The sequence below is a fragment of the Crinia signifera genome, chromosome 2 (assembly GCF_055691185.1).
Source record: "Crinia signifera chromosome 2, ASM5569118v1, whole genome shotgun sequence".
Lineage (NCBI taxonomy): Eukaryota > Metazoa > Chordata > Amphibia > Anura > Myobatrachidae > Crinia > Crinia signifera.
The window spans coordinates 315,577,523-315,594,410 of record NC_139218.1 but is presented as its reverse complement, the minus strand read 5'-3'; the positions used below and the strand labels follow the sequence as shown (position 1 = coordinate 315,594,410).

General features: G+C 42.1%; 1 protein-coding gene across 2 annotated transcripts in view; it reads right to left on the bottom strand.

Moving 5' to 3' along the window:
• The window catches only part of ACVRL1 (activin A receptor like type 1), a 71,978-nt gene extending 57,938 nt beyond the window's left edge, over nucleotides 1–14,040 (bottom strand). The window contains exon 1 of one of the 2 annotated variants that reach the window (XM_083169014.1): nucleotides 13,778–14,040. The gene's annotated coding sequence lies outside the window, so the exon portion shown is untranslated. Of the gene's footprint in view, nucleotides 1–5,224; nucleotides 5,283–13,777 lie in introns of those variants that run through there. The other variant, XM_083169016.1, reaches the window with a different exon arrangement.
• Nucleotides 14,041–16,888: the final 2,848 nt, after the last annotated feature.

Genomic DNA, 16,888 nt, shown 5'->3' with positions numbered 1-16,888 from the left:
GACCGACGAACCCCTCCCCCCCCCCTGCATATGCCGATTCCCTAGGGTTACACTTACCACCCATCCGTGATTACTCCGGACGCGGACAGTCCGGTAATTAAACCCGGAGTCCGGATGGGTGGTGTTCCAGTCCAGCGGGTGTGGGGGGGGGGGGATTAGCCACGCCACCACTGCTGCTCCTGATTGGTTGCCCGGATGCGAGCTCCTATTGGCGGGGGGTGCAAAATTTGAAATGCCAGGACTGACAAGCAGGTCTTGCGCCACGGCTATCTCTCCTGGACAGTGAAGTTACCCCTGTTCGGCGCCCTCCAATGCTCTCACTTGCCTGCCCTACTCCAGAACATGCATGCAGAGGAGCATGCATGCAGCACCTGGTAAGGATAGAGGGTCTGTACTGTTGCTGTCACCTGGGTGGGGGTGTGGAGGTTCGGGTTCTCTGCAGGCTGCGACATGCTAGGGAGTTTTTGTAAGCTTTGCCCCTCTGTCACGCAGTATATATATGTGAACCTATCCCTCTCTCTTACTACTGTCCCTTTATCTGTCACCCTGTGTGTGCCCCCTATCACCCTGTGTGTGCCCCCTATCACCCTGTGTGTTCCCCCGTCACCCTGTGTATGCAGCTCTGTCACCCCATGTGTGTGTGGGCATCACAGTGTGTCGCATAATGTGTAATGGGCATTACAGTATGTGTGATGTAATGGGCATCATGTGAGGCGTAACATGTAATGGGCATCACGGTGTGTGGTGTAATGTGCAATGGGCATTACGGTGTTTGGAATAGCGTGTAATGGGCATTATGGTGTTTAATATAATGTGTAATTGGCATTACGGTGTTTGGTATAACATATAATGGCATTACGGTGTTTGGTATAATGTGTAATAGGCATTATGGTGTTTGGTATAACATATAATGGCATTACGGTGTTTGGTATAATGTGTAATAGGCATTATGGTGTTTGGTATAACATATAATGGCATTACGGTGTTTGGTATAATGTGTAATAGGCATTATGGTGTTTGGTATAACATATAATGGCATTACGGTGTTTGGTATAATGTGTAATGGGCATTATGGTGTTTGGTATAACATTTAATAGGCATTACGATGTGTGGCATAACATGTAATTGACATTATGGCATTTGGTATACTATGTAATGGGTGTGTGATGTGTAATCGGCGTTACAGTGTCCATGTTGTCCCTATTTTACTGGCATAACAAGTAATAAGCATAATATGTAATGGGCATCATGGTGTGGCATAACATGTAATGGGCATTATGACATGTGGTATACTATGGCATTTTCTATACTATGTAATGGGTGTGTGACGTGTAATCGGCATTATGTTGAAAATTTTTGCACTGTCCATACTATTCCTCCTTTACAAAAAAACGTTTTGTGTCCTGGCATAACATATAATGGGCATTGTGGTGAATGGCGTAACATGTAATGGGCATCACGGTGTGTGGCATAACATGTAATGGGCATTACTGTGTGTGATGTAACATGTAACTGGCATTATGGTAGGCAAAATCAAGAATGAAAGTGAAGCAAAGGGTAAAAAAAAAATCAACAAAAGGCGGGTCAAAGGGCGGAGCTGGGGGCGGGGCAGTGGGTGTGTCAAGGGGCGGGCCAATGTCCGGGAATCTCTCAACAAAAAGGTGGTAACCCTACATCTATCTGTTTTCTCAGTTGAAATCTATGACACACTGTCATCAGCTGGAGCCCCAGTCTGTCAGACATGTTGCCTGTATGCTTGGTCTGCTGGGGCGTCTTATCACCTCCATCTACAGACAAATATAACAGCTCCAGTCTGCACAAAATGCCACATAGAAGACAGAAATATGTACTGTTCTATTTGCTCTATTAAAAAAAAGCTATAAGAATGTAAATGCAGACAAACACACCCTGATTTCATCAAAACATTTGGCAAAAATAAAAGAATGGAGCCTGCTTTGGAATTCTTAAATGAATAATTTCGAAGTATTGTTTAAAGCATTTGGGGGGGAAAACGACATGTCCAAAGCTTCCTGGCATTGAATTAAGGCACCCGGCTGTCTCTAGGGAAGCAAGTTCAGGAATCAAGATTGTTTAGATTTTGGCAGTGATGGAGAAGCGTAGTCACGCACTCTGAACTGCTCCTGATCTCAGGGGGAGCAGCGAGACGTTTCTGTGTTGCTGTAATTTCAAGTCTTATGAGTTTTGAAGAAATATTAAAAAGGAAACTTACAGCAACAGTATTGCCTAGGATGATGATGGTAATGTTCTAGAGTAGCGTGGCAGAAAAACGAATGCTCTCAGCAACAAAACAGGAGCTTGCACAGCTTATACATGTAACCGCATGATGTATTGATCGGTCTAACCCCGGATCAGTCGTTTCCCATGAACGCATTTAAGTCAATGTTATCTCAGTATAAAGAAAAACTGATTAAAAACAGAGTTACAGCGGAATGAGTTAAGAGCAGTAATATTTGTGTTATTCCCACAATCCTGGCTGAGTTTAGAATATCATTGCTGCTCAGATTGTTCTTATAACACAAGCTGTGTTATTGCTAACTGCTGGCTCCAGTCCCACCACAGCGTATCTTCCATGTAACAAATTAAATATGGGATGTCTGTTCTATGGAAAAACTCTCATCGCTCTTACATACCACAATGCAGATAGGTCAGTCTGGCCTCATGTTCTGGACAGCTACAGGACTAAAATTCAAGTCCGCTTCATTCTTGGTTTCAGAGTCTGAATACTTACATATAAAGTGCCAAATACTTTATTTTAAATTATATTTACATATTACAACTAGTAGTGGCGTAAGTTCGCCCCAGTTGCCCGGAGGCAAGATATACACACACACACACACACACACACACAACCTTATATAATATATATGTCTGTTATGATCTATATATGGAGATAGAGTGAGAGAACACATATATATTTCAGAACTCATCCACAGAAGCGATATCGATGGCTTTCTATTCATGGATTTAAATTTGCAGAAGTGCCCCCTTAGGAGCAGGAGCCTGGTGGCAGATGAATCCATTGCCTCCCAGAGTTCTGCCTCTGACAACTAGCTTACAAATATATTGTTGAGTTCCAAGCAGATCTAAACTTTATTCTACAGCTAACACACAAACTAATAAGATAACAAACTTCAACAATGCAGCACATAAGCTTCACAGCATCTACTAACTTCAGCAAAGCCGTTTTCAATTACAGTTATCTGTTTGTGTCATGTTAGGAACACTAATAGTAAAGTGGCATCTAGAACAGTTTGGTAGAATCATACATTTAGATGTCAGTAATCCGGTGCTGCCCATGGCAAGACATTGTTAAGGCCCTCATACATTATGCAACTTTTCCCCTTGGAGAAGTCACATCCAATCCCCCTTGAGCCACCCGGGTCCTTCTGCAGTACTTCTGCATATGACGTATCGCATGCCATTCCCGTTCCCTGGCGCCAGGAGGGGAATATATGATGGCACATATGATCTCCGACTCCTATCCGATGCGCACAGACCTACCAGTGGAATGCAGCGTATGCAGTGATTAGAGAGAGATAATACAGACAGGTGGCACTCAAAAATAAATTGTCAAAAAGTTTCGGCAATGTTTCGATGTTTACATTGTTTACATTGTGTTCAAACATCAAAATGTTGCAGTTTACCCTGCACTTTTTGAAGCTTTGGGGGAAATTTACTAAAGGAAATTTGTAAAAAGTAGGTGTATTTGTATTTAGAAATACACTTATTTTTTACATTTACTATCCCGAAAATACGGCAATTTGTATTCGTATTAATGTGCTATCAATACGAATACGAATTGCCGTATTTTCGGGATAGTAAATGTCAAAAATAAGTGTATTTCTAAATACAAATACACCTACTTTTTACAAATTTCCTTTAGTAAATTTCCCCCAATTTATTTCAAGTGCAGGCTGTCTGTGTTCTATTCTGGGTTCCTGCATCAGGGAACTCTGCTGGAAGGTACTGACCTTTTACAACTTGTATGTGAGTGCTGCCTTATCCCCTCTCTCCCTCTCTCTCTCTCTCGCTCTCTCTCTCTCTCTATATATATATATATATATATATTGCAGGAAGGTGGATCTTGTAATTTCTACAGAAAACAAATCTACAGTTCATTCATGTTTATGGTCTCTGGATAACAGTGTATAACTCAAGGGAACCAGTCTGGACAATTGAGGGGGGGTTGGGGCCCACATGCACTCGGGCCCACCAGAGATTTCCCCTGTGCCCCTATGGGCCAGTCTGTCCCTGCTGTGACACCACTGTGACGCTGGCAGAACAGAGGACATTGTACAAACTATTTTTGATACTGATAACATCGTCGGTCTGGCTCTTTATGTGGAAGCAGTTGCATGCCTGGACATTTGGTTGCACAGTCATGTTGCCACTATATTATAGCACCAGAACTATCTGACATTTCATTGGCTGGCTTTATATGGAACAAGTGTTATGTCTAAAGCATACTCAGCAATTAATGCACTTGTTTTTGTTCTAAAGTACATGGAATGTTGATGGCAGATAAAGTCAAATTATTCTAAGGACAAACAAATGGTTTTCCCAGACATGTGTAAAATCCTTTACTATTTAGCACACAGGAGTTACATAATAAACGTGCCAAGTGCAGCCGGAATCCTATTTAGTGAGGATGAATGTAGTCCGAGATGTAGGTGTGTACAACATTTTGCTTCTTATGCTGGAATTTGGAGTGTTGGATCAGGGGGTTCCTGAATCCACAAAGATATGTACTCATTATACACTAACAAGAAATAGATTTTTGAGTTAAGAGATTCAAGTGGCAGGGAAGGTGGAATACGTACAGATGACTGGTGGTGATAATGCCAGCTGTCAGAATTTAGATGCCGGCATATCGATACATGTAACCCTGACAGAGGTCTGGTAAGTACAGTATATGGACCTAACCCTCACCCTTCTTGACCAGGGGCATTTTAAGAGAGGAGGAGGCCTATGTGCAGTTTTCCCCAACCGGGCCTCCTCCTATCTGCCGGCAGCAGAACATCACTGTAGTCTGACCAATACAGGGCTCAGGCTTTAATGGGAATGCACAGATCACAATGAAAATGGCGCAGCAAACATTTTTTGGGCGAGTTTCGCAGCGCTGCTGCCATCTTTACGAGAGTGGTAAGTATTAAAAAAATGAATACAAGATGTTAGAATTTTTTTTTTTTATTGTTGTTTGTACCTCTCGTGTCAGCATCTTCATCAATGATGATATTCTGGCGCCAGTAACCCATCCACCAGGATGTTACAATCTATAGGGAAATAGGCATTAGTTCCACCAGAATGGAAAGGTCCCTGGTGTGCTATATGATACGGTGACCCAGGAGTTTGGCCGGGGTAAAGAGAAGGGAAAATGTGAAAAAGAGGCGAGTGGAAATGTGTGGCCTGTACAGTGGGGATGTGATTAGATAGGAATGGTATATGAAGGTTAAGTGGCTGGTTCTGGAATTTGATAAGCTTGCCTGAAGAGGTGAGTTTTCAGGGAACGCTTGTAGGTTATAACATTAAATGCAAATATGAGATATCTTAATACCTTTATAGATAAAAAGTTAATAGGTTTCCATATACAGCACACACAATATTAATATATAGAGGTGTAACAAGGGAGGGAGCCTAAGGCCAGTCAGAACTAAGGCCAAACCTATTAAATGGAGTAGGAAGAGGAGTAAAGCTTGCATGTGATTGTTTTATTAGTGGGTATGTATGTTTTATTTTGTAAGACCAATAGAGTCCCTATAAAAATAAGAGGCTAATGCTGCTCATCACCTCTATTGGGGGGGAGGATTCAAATGTTTTGCCCACCATCGGCAAAAGAGAGAGTGGTGCGAAAATCCTACTTGCTTCGTCTAGTCTCTGCAGCCTCCTGTGGTTGGAGGTTACCCTAAAGCTTAAAGTACAAGACTGAAACTGGGGGTACCACAGTTGGCACTGATATTTTATAGGGACTCTAGTGGTCTTCCAAAAAAAAGTTCCAATTGTCATTTTTCAAACACAGCCAGCCTGTAATATGTCACTTTGGAGCTGACTGGCTGTTACTTTATCTCTCTCCACTCTATCACTGTTGTGTGTTGGATATCGAAACCTATTAACTTTTTATCTATAAAGTTGTAATTACTTCATATATCTCATATTTGCATATAATGTTCAACATTTATTCGATGTTTCTATATTAAGTTATTTTTTCTTTTGTTTGGGTAATATTGTGAAGTGTATAAGTGAAAGGTAATGTCCCAATTTTGGCATCCTCCTTTCTAGATCAGAAATACTGAACGGGACAGAACTCACCAAAAGGTCTCATACTCAGGGCCAGATGCACTAAGCTTCAAAAGTGATCAAATGGAGAGTGATAAACAACCAGCCAATCAGCTCCTGCCTGTTATTTTTCAAACACAGTCTGTGACATGGCAGGTAGGAGCTGATTGGCTGGCTGTTTATCACTTTCCATTTTATCACTTTTGAAACTTAGTGCATCTGGCCCTCAATCTGCACAATGGGGGTTATTCTGGTTCACTATCAATGGCAAATTCCTTCTCAAATAGACAGAACCATGTGGGTTATTCTGATTCACTCGGAAAGACACAATCACTCTCTCATGGACTCAACCATGTACAAAGCAGGTGGGGCAGATGTAACTTGTGCAGAGAGAGTTAGATTTGGGTGAGTTATTTTGTTTCTGTGCAGGGTAAATACTGGACATATTTTTTTGAACTACTGAAACCTTTGCTTGGGTTCTGTGAGCATGTGATTAGCAACATGTCATGGTTAAACGATGGGCACATAAGCACAGTTACAGCTATCAAAACATATGCCAGTGGGTGCAAGGTCAATGTGTCCACAGTTCCTATTATACAGTATATAGCACCACCACCTCCATGGATTTCTGGCTAAGTCATTAATTGCTGTATATAAGAACTGGATCTGGCTGGACAAGATGGACACAAGAGTTCCATAAGGATCACTTTGTGTGAGAATATTCTGAACTGTTGTGTTCTTTTAGTGTTGGATATAAACATACTTTTTATGCTGAAGCAAATGGAAAAATAAAAGTTTGGCAACAAGTATCGCCCATGGGAGCAGCATCATAAGCAAGAAAATAAAATGTTAAACATAAGACTGCCAGAAATATGTTACGTTTACTATGGTGATTAACCGTCATATATTATATTCCTGCACATTATAGCGTCTCCATTATTTACAGCAATTGTGTGATAGTGAAAGGTTTTGTCTGTGCCTGAGTGATGAGTGTTCCATTACACTGAGATAGTCAGCAATGTACAACAATTCAAATATGTGTCCTGGTCTGATATTTATCTCCTAAATCCATTGTGTAAGTAGCGACTAAGCACAAGGTTATACATCCCATTATTTTTATACAAAAGGAACATAAAAGGGATTGTACAGTTGAATAGAATCCCATCCTAATATAATCGGCCACCCTAAAGCCCTGTACACACGGGGCGATATATTATTAGTCAATATTGCTGGCTAATGGTGCTTTCACACCAGAAGCAAATTCCCGGGTTAAAGATTTTCAACCCGGGAATTTGCTGCAAAACTCCAGGTTTTTCTTTGGTGTGAAAGCGTCAAAATGGGTCTGCTCTTGACCAGGGTCAGAGTGCTGGGATTTAAGACTCACGTTGACACTTTCACACCAGAGGAAGACCTGGATTTTTCAGCAAATTCCCAGGTTGAAAAGCTTTAACCCGGGAATTTGCTTCTGGTGTGAAGTGGGGCCAGGCTTCACCCGGCAAAATGACCCGGCACTGAAATGCTGGGTAATTTCTGGGTGGCCGGTGTGAAAGGGGTATTAATGGTCACTGAGCAACCATATTGCCCATGTTTTTTGTGTGTACAGGGCGATAAATTACATGGAGTGCGCTGCCTCAGTCAGCCCTGTACTGGTTACTGGTTGCAATGCTACTGCGATTTTGACTTTTAGTGGTGACTTGTCAGTCAAAACTGAAAAGTCGCTGAGAGAAATGGTACACTGTGTGATATGGTCGCTGAGCAATAATCGCTCAGCGACCATATTGCACCGTGTGTACACATGTAGCAAACACAGGAATGTCTCCATCGGCACTACAGTGGGTAATTAAAGCCAGGAACTGTAGCTCACACCTGTGTATCCTACCTGTTACCTGAAGCCTAAACCCATAGATCACACCTAACTGAGGGGTAGATTTATTATGCTTGGCGAAGTAATAAAGTGATAAAGTGTCTGGTTTTTATCACCGGCCAATCAGCTGTCATTTTACAAACCAAGCCTGTAACTTCACAGTTAGGAGCGGATTGGCCGGTGATAAAAACCAGACGCTTTGGGGGAAATTTACTAAAGGAAATTTGTAAAAAAAATAGGTATATTTGTATCCAGAAATACGCTTATTTTTGACATTTACTATCCCGAAAATACAGCAATTCATAGTCGTAATGATGTGCTATGAATACGAATACGAATTGCTGTATTTTTCGGGATAATAAATGTCAAAAATAAGTGTATTTCTGGATACAAATACACCTATTTTTTACAAATTTCCTTTAGTAAATTTCCCCCTTTATCACTTCACCGAGCTTACGAAATCTGCCCCTGAAGCTCTTATGACAAAACCTGTGTGATTGGCTCCTTGTGTTCAGAAAGCTACACCATAGCAGATGATTTCCACCTTCACGTATAATATTTAATAACTTTCACTTGCCCATTCCCGCAACCTCTACTTAACAATGTGAATTTCAGCCAGGAATTTATATAACAGCTCCACTGTGCTCTGTGCAATGGCCAAGCACACATACAGTCCTGCTATTTCTTTTCTATTTATCACAGTCCCAACGTTTGGCTGCCAAAATACTGTAGATGTGGCCTGGTTGCAAAGTTTTGTGGCATCATCTGAAATGAGCGCGGTTTGATATAAGTTGGATGGTATGTTGGCCTATTAGGGCTTTATCTGTCTTATTTTCCAACTGCTGATAGATATGGGTATAAAAGGTCCATGTCATATCTTAGGGAAACAAAATGACCAACGTTGTATGATTCTGCTAATCCAAGCGGAACAATTTAGAATGAAGTCTCCAGCCCAGTGCATTGCTATGTATTTAGTCAAAATTATTTATTTATATTTATAGCAGGTGCAGAAGGTAGGCCTCTAAACAAGCATATATTAATTTGCTGAATCTGGTCTATGAAAGAGAACTCCCATCCTGACCCCTTGTACATCTCTCTGGTGGTAAGGCTTGATGCGTACGTCATGCTGGCCACTATGCAGTTGTACATTTGGAAGCATAAATAGACAACATTTGACACTGGAATGGTGTTCACTCTGCTTCAGCCTCTTTTCTTCCATTAGCCTGAAGGGATTTAATGCTAGTATCAGAGCTATGTTCAAACTGGTTCCGGATGATAGATCGACAGCAGGGGGGGCCGGACTTTTGTAACCCGGGATCTACTTTTTTTGTACACTTACATTCTGGTGATCTACCGGCATCTCTTTATTGCCCAAATATTGCCCTCCCAGTGCAAAACGTCCCTTTACACATTATGCCACACGATATGAGACAAAATTCACATTATGACACACGTTACTGGCTAAAATTCACATTATGACACAAGGTACAGGGCAAAATTCACATGATGACATATGATGCTTGCTAAAATTCACATTATGACACGTGGTACACGGCAAAATTCACATTATGACACACGGCACTGGCTAAAATTCACATTATGATTAACGGAATCAGAGCAACAATGTCCACTAACCTAACACAAAGAGTCACATATGCTGTAACCATCCACCCTGCTACCTTCTGGTGACAAAAAAAAAAACTGCCACATAGAACCCCATTCCCTAGAAAAGTGCCCCTTAGGACTGCTGCCCCCCACACACAAAAAAATTAAAATATTTTTTTTTTCCATTGAGATATAACATAACACAGACAATATGGGGGCCACAAAACTCCATCCCATTAAGCTGGGATGAACCCCTTTCTCCACCACCTCCACAGCAACCACATTTAAAAAAAAAAACAAGCATTTTACGCTTACAGGTGCCTGGCGGCAGATGACTCCATTGCTTTCCAGAGTTACACCTCTGGACCATACTGGATATTTTCTCCAACCCCAGGGCCTGATTCATGTTTGTACACAATGGCCGATTTTCACACAATGGAACGATTACCACAAGACTGCATTCGTAATGCATTATCGTGCTTGCAATTACAATTTAATGGAAAAGTGATTGACAGGAAGTGACCATTTGGAGTTATTATGGGAGTGGTTGGGGAAAAAGCAGGCTTGTCCTAGCCGTGTATCTGCTGATAGCTGTTGATTTGTACGTGCAAAAAATTGCTAATGCTGTGTCCAGTCTGCGTAGCCATTGACCAAACCTTTGCCCCAATGTTCCTTTATATTTGTGTACATACTGTATATGTGTATGCCTTTGCAAATGGGTTTGCAATAGCTCCAGTGGGGGTCTCTGTTCCTTCCTGGACTGGACGGCAACTTCACTTGCTAACATTAGCAGTTCCGTAGCCTAGAAAATCGCCATTGCTTTTATGTGCAAACATGAATTAGGCCAATGGTGTGAGCTTGCACTCTGTTAACAATAACAATCAATACAGAGGCGTAACTATAGCACCGCAGCCCCCGCGGCCGCGGGGGGGGGGGGGGCGCTGTGCATGTGTGGGCGCCGGGGGGCTGTGGTGCTATAGTTAGCCCCCTCCCGTCCGCCCATCTGCCGCCCGCCAATGCGCCGCCCACAGCCTTACCTGACTTCACTGGTCCCGTCCCGGCTCCCTTGCTGGCTTCATTCTTCTGCTAGTGAGACGGACCACAATAAACTGTCCGCCCCATATAGCAGACAGTTCTCTGAAACTGTCTGCTGTATGGGGGCAGACATTTTGTGTTGGTCCGTCTCACTAGCAGAAGAATGAAGCCAGCAAGGGAGCCGGGACGGGACCTGCAAGACAGGTAAGGCTGCGGGCGGGGGGTGCAGCGGGGGGCGCCCCCCATTAACGGCGCGGGGGGGGGGCGCCCAATTCATAGTTACGCCACTGAATCAATAAGCCTGTTTGTGTATAACACCCATGTGGCAAACACCTGATAACGCATAACTATAGCCAGTGTGTTTGGATATGTTTGTGTGTTCAATACACAAATCACAAATATTGCGCAAACATCTAGAAATAAGTATTATTGATATCTATTGTAAATAGAATGCAGCACAAAACGAATATCATATAGTTTTTTTATTGGTTACGATACATAATATTTTTATTTGTATGACACTGTTGAATAAATTATTTTACTATCACAAATAGGTAGGTTAATGTGAAGCCTAATCTGGTTTAAAACCTAACCTGGTTTGAAACCTAACCTGCGATGTTGATTATCATTTCTCCAAAATTAATTACGCTTCAATGCTGAATAAATTATAGACAAATTGTTTGCATCAAAAATTAACCAATAAAAAATAAGTATAAAATATGAATTACTTGAAAAAAAAAACAACAACACAGCCTCAAAATAGACACATTGCATTCATACCCACTCACTCACCTACCTATAACTTTCAGAATAATGTGCATCAAGCGCTATAACCAAATGTTGCAAACAATAACATACACAGCGTGGGGAAAGTTAAGCAGAATTTGGGAATTGTGTGGTGCTAGTTTGTCTCATTATCCATAAAGAGATGTTCACCAAAAGAGGGAGAGATAGATTGTAAAGAAAAGTGGGACATATGGATTCTAGAAAAAGGAAGAACAGAGGGGGATCTAAATAAAAGAGGGACAGAGGGTTTCTAAAGAAAAGAGGGACAGAGGGATTATACAGAAAAAGAGCAGTATGGACGGTGTAATGGTTAGCATTACTGCCTCACAGCACTGAGGTCATGGGTTCCATTCCCACCAAGGCCCTAACTGTGCGGAGTTTGTATATTCTCCCTGTGCTTGTGTGAGTTTACTCCGGGTACTCCGGTTTCATCCCACAATCCAAAAGTATACTGGTAGGTTCATTGTCTCCCAACAAATAGAATGTCTGTGTGTGCGTGTACATGTGGTAGGATTATATTTTAAAAAAGGGACAGAGGGGTTCTGAAGAAAAGATGGATAGATGGTTTCTAAAGAAAAGTGGGACAGATGCATTTTAAAGAAAAGTAGGGACAGAAGGGTTCTAAAGAAAAAGGGACAGAGGGATTCTAAAGATAAAGAGGGGCCGAGGGTTATAAAGAAAACAGAGTCGACACTGAAATAAGTATCAGGGTGGCAGAAAACCACAGGATTTGTTGCCATCAAAGATGGTCAAAAAGCGAGCTGGGAAGATCGTGGCGGACAAACTCCACCCTGGCCATCTTGTTTGATATTCTCCCATCAGGTAGATGCATCAGGTCCATCCCTGCCAAGTCGTCAAGAACTGCAAAAAGCTTCTTCCCGACAGCTATTCAGCTATTGAACAATGTACTCTAAGATATTGCTAATCTAAACACCTAACTGCTCTATCTAACCTTGCAAATCATAACATGTGAATTGTCATTAGTATGCGCAACTGATGCAATGTATGTATGTCCTGTTATCCCTCTTGTACCATGCTTGAAGCTGCACCGTATCCACAAAAAATTCCTAGTATACGAGAGTATACATGGCCAATAAAGTGATTCTGAAAGCACACGAGGGCCCTGCTTATGAGAACTTACATTCTAAAGGCATTTCATGAAAAGAGAGACAGAGGGGATATAATGAAATAAGAGACAGAGGGGATCTAAAGAAAAGAGAGAGAGGAATTCTAAAGAAAAAGAGGCACAGAGGGGATTCTATGCAAAAAGAGGGACAGAGGGATTCTAAAGAAAAGAGGGACAGATGGATTCTAAAGATAGGGGACAGAGGGCTATCATTTAGAAATACAATATTAAGTGATATATCTTTATAAGAACCCATACAACTGTATACCAATGAATAGATGTTTGAGACAGTGCTTGCTTGTGTTTATATCTTAAGAGGAAGTACTGAAAGGAGATATCATAGATTCAACACATTTACATCCAGTATTTGATAAAATAATCGTTTTGTTATGTTGACACTGTCACATCTTAGATAAATCGTATATAAGAGATAATTATCACCAACTTTTGATAGTACTTATCACGGGACATAATCAGTAAGTAGTTACAAAGTTTTCCTAAAGTAATTCTAGCTCCCAGCATCTTAGGAGGCAGTGATGATACTACTGAGAGAGATTATAAGAAGGTACAGTACCAGCAAAATAGGACAACAATTACACGCAAAGTGCTCTTTACTCACTGGTGGAAAAGGGAAGACATTTTGGGAAACCAACATTATAGGAATTTCGTGGAAACACGCTACTACTAGCAGAAGCAGAAAGGGACCATAGTGAAAAAAGTTAAATATTCTTGTCCCGAAAAGTATTTTATTACTAGAATTGTCTCTATATAGAGCCGTAATCGTGTTTAGTACTGTGCTGTTTGAAGCTTAATGTATATTCGTTTCATCTTACCAGTAATATATTTAACCCAAAGAATCCCAAAATGTTAAAGAGATCTCTGTACATATACTGAGGCAGCCAGCAGATGGATACAGGCAGTATGTCATCATGTCTGTATAATCAATGCCCACATTAGAAAGAAGAACAGGGGGTTCTAGGCAGAGGGCAGATGTCCTCTGTACACGTTCGGAGCTGAGAAATAAAAGACAAAGGGTCTGAGGAGAATATATCATGTGTGAAATTTACCTGACAGGGCTTGAAGTGAGATAGGAGCAGCTGGAACTGAGAGGGAGTTCATTAAAAAGCCTTATTCATCCATTTAGGTTTTGTTCCTCAGCTCTCGCCTGTGATCTTTTCACATCAGTCCCTTCTTTCAGCTGGAAGTTCCTTCACTCCCTGCTCATGGTTCTGATTATAACTATGCACACCCTCGTCATGGCTTTTTAATGTCTTTAGTTTCCTCTCTCTAAAAACAGTCTTTTTTTCTGGCTACCAATCCCAGTACTTCCTGTTGGTCTTTTTTTTTTTAAATACAGGATGCAACACATGACACAGTTCCCTTTTCAGAGCCCAGCCACCGATGGGAAAGCTCAAACTAAATGGATTAATGAGGAGTGACAAAGGGGTCCTGGAACTGCCAGTTATCCACATGATGATCAGTTTCACAAGAGATGTACATTGCATGTGGCATATGTGTTGCTCTGGCTAATGTACACCAAGGTTTAAAGTATTAGGCAACCTCTCAACCTAATACTTTGTCACGATATAAAACTTTGGGGGCTTGGGAGGGAATTAGCGATTTTTAGCTTTAGATAGAAAAGGCTAATGTTTATAAAGGTTTAATGACAGAAATATTAACTGATATTTCTCATCAAATTTTAGCACAGCTTTCATAAGTAACAAAGTAGTTATTATAAAGCATACATGCCTACTTTTGAAAACTGGTTCCAGGGAGATTATAGTTGGTAGTAGAATTTTGCAGAGCGCCCCATATAGATGGCGTCTCTTGCGCCACCCAAAGGGCGTGTCTAGTTCCATATATGGACAGATTGTGAAAAGGGATTGAGAACGTGGCACGTAGAAGCGTGTGTATGTACTGCTACATCCGAGAGGAATCTTTCAAAATTACTTATATCCAAATGTAGATGATCCCCAGAGCAGTTAGTAAGAGCTACTATACTTGGTAAAGTGCTGGGGGATGATGATTAAATGTAAATGTATCCGTCTGTCATTCCTTTTTCTTAAAAAATGTAACAGTGTAATGTGGGCTAGGTGACATGAGGGAGATTGCTAGACTAATGAGGGAGAGAGGGAGATTGCTGCTATGTCAGGGAGTCTCCTGCAGAATACAGGAGGGTAGGCAACTATGCTATAAAGGCTTCTTTAATTTTTTGTGCACAATAGGATTGCGGCAAGGTCCTAAATTTACTAAGGAGTTAATGTCTGTCTCCAGAGCTTTAAGCTTGAGTTCATACAATTTCTATGGCCTGAGCCTAATCTAACAATATTAATGTATGAAAATGATTTAAATTGTAATTCCTTTACAATTAATTGGTCCGATGGCATTTAAGGGGACTGTACCTCTTGCCTAATGAAGTGAATTCATTAAATCACACTATCCAAGCACTCTGCCCCTTAAGTGAAAGGGAACAACTGTACTTGCGTATGGTTCATAGACCAAACAGCAACAAAAATCAGCGATTACTTTTTCTGCAATCCCCTCGCAACTTGATTGATAGGAAGCCGGCATTTGGGGGTGGTAACCGACCGTTTTCTGGAAGTGTACTAATATTGGGTGACCCCAGGGCCGGTGCAAGGTTTCCAGGTGCCAAAGGCAACATTTTATCTACTGCCTCTGTTCCCTCAAATTTATAATATTATATCCCCAATTTATATTATGTCATATACAGCAGTGTCCCAAATGTATAATTTAATAGAATATGAAACACAGCTGAGTGCCAAATCCACAAATTCATAATATGGCATCATCTGTTCCCCAAGTTTATTGTAGGCCACATCGTCTGAATTCTGCCACACAATGGGCCTTATTCTGGTTGGATCGGGCGGATGCGTGTGGGGACGGACCGTCCGAACGGATAGAAACATAGAAACATACAATTTGACGGCAGATAGGAACCATTTGGCCCATCTAGTCTGCCCCTTTTTTACCCTTCAGGTAATCTCAACCCTTTTTAATCCTTATTTCTTTGTAAGGATATTCATATGCCTATCCCAAGCATGGTTAAATTGTTCTACTGTCTTAGCCTCTGCCACCTCTGATGGGAGGCTATTCCACTTATCCACTACCCTTTCTGTGAAGTAATTTTTTCTAACATTTCCCCTGAACCTACCTCCCTCCAGTTTCAGTGCATGTCCTCGTGTTTTATTACTTGTTTTCCTTTGATGAAAATTTCCCTCCTGTACTATGTTAAAACCCTTGGTACTTGTTTCCTAGCACGGCCACAAATCTTGGCCATGGGGGTAATTTGAGTGGCCTGCGACGCTACCGACGCGATGCCCCCGATTTTTCCATTGAAATGCATTGAAAACAGTGAAAAATCGGGTCGGTCGCGTCGTGTGCACCTAAAAATGCTTAAATGGTCCAGACGCGATGCCCCCGATTTCCCCATAGGGAACAATGTTAAATGCTTCAATTTACCCGCGATGACCACGATTTCCCATAGGAAACAATGTTAAATGGATCAATTTACCCAAACCAGCATAGGAACAATAGTAAATGGGCCAAAAACACCCCTGAACATTGAAATGTCCCCCCAAAAGTAGTTGACGCCACCCCGCCATCAACGTGAACCCGAAGCGTGGCGAGCGCAGCGAGCCCACGAGGGGCGGCGGTACGTGTCCTCCGACCTTTTCATGCCCTACTATCCACTAGGGCATGGAGTGAGAATAGAATAGTGTGGCGAGCGCAGCGAGCCACCGAGCCCGAAGCGTGGCGAGCGCAGCGAGCCCCGCGAGGGGACGCGGATACCTTCACAGGTAAACGCGTCCCTTCGCGGGCTTCCCAGGTGTCCGCGTCGCCATGGACACCTGGGAAGCCCGCGAGGGGACGCGTATAACTCGCTGCGCTCGCCACACTATTCTATTCTCACTCCACGCCCTAGTGGATAGTAGGGCATGAAAAGGTCGGAGGACGCGTACCGCCGCCCCTCGCGGGCTCGCTGCGCTCGCCACGCTTTCGGGTTCACGTTGATGGCGGGGTGGCGTCAACTACTTTTGGGGGGACATTTCAATGTTCAGGGGTGTTTTTGGCCCATTTACTATTGTTCCTATGATAATTTGGCTAAATTGAGCCATTTCACATTCTTTCCTATGGAAAATCGTGGTCATCGCGGGTAA